Source organism: Piliocolobus tephrosceles, chromosome 6 (genome assembly GCF_002776525.5).
Source record: "Piliocolobus tephrosceles isolate RC106 chromosome 6, ASM277652v3, whole genome shotgun sequence".
NCBI classification, from domain to species: domain Eukaryota; kingdom Metazoa; phylum Chordata; class Mammalia; order Primates; family Cercopithecidae; genus Piliocolobus; species Piliocolobus tephrosceles.
In genome coordinates this window covers 92,587,429-92,588,032 of record NC_045439.1, presented here as the reverse complement: position 1 = coordinate 92,588,032, position 604 = coordinate 92,587,429, and positions in this window count along the sequence as shown.

The window sequence follows — 604 nt, the reverse complement described above, 5'->3', positions numbered from 1 at the left end:
GGTCTTCTGTGTCGCTCGCGCTGGGAGTTGGAGACTGAAGCTGCTCCTATTCGGCCATCTTGCTCCGCCCGGATCATATATCCTTTTTCACTGTAGCCTTCAATGTGCTCCCAAATATCACTTTTCAGATTCCATGAAAACATGTTATCAATCTGCTTCATGAAGAGAAATGTGTAACTCTGTGAGATGAATTCACGCATCACAAAGAAGTTTCTCCGAAAGCTTCTTTTTCATTTTTATCTGAGGATATTTCCTCTGTTTGAGGAATCTTCATAGCGCTCCAAAATATCACCTCTGAGACTCTACAAAAACAGGGCTAGCAAACGGCTCCACAAAATACATGTGTAACTCTGTGAGATGAATTCACACATCACAAAGCAGTTTCTCAGAAACTTTCATTCTGATTTTTATACGAGGATATTGACTTTGGCAGTATAGTTTTCAAAGCAATTCGAAATATCCCTTCACAGATCCCACAAAATCAGGGCTAGCAAACGGCTCCACGAAATGCAGGTGTATTTCAGTGAGTTGAATTCACACATCACAAACAGTTTCTCAGAAAGCTTTTTTCTTGCTTCAGCTGAGGATATTTCTAGTCTCAAAG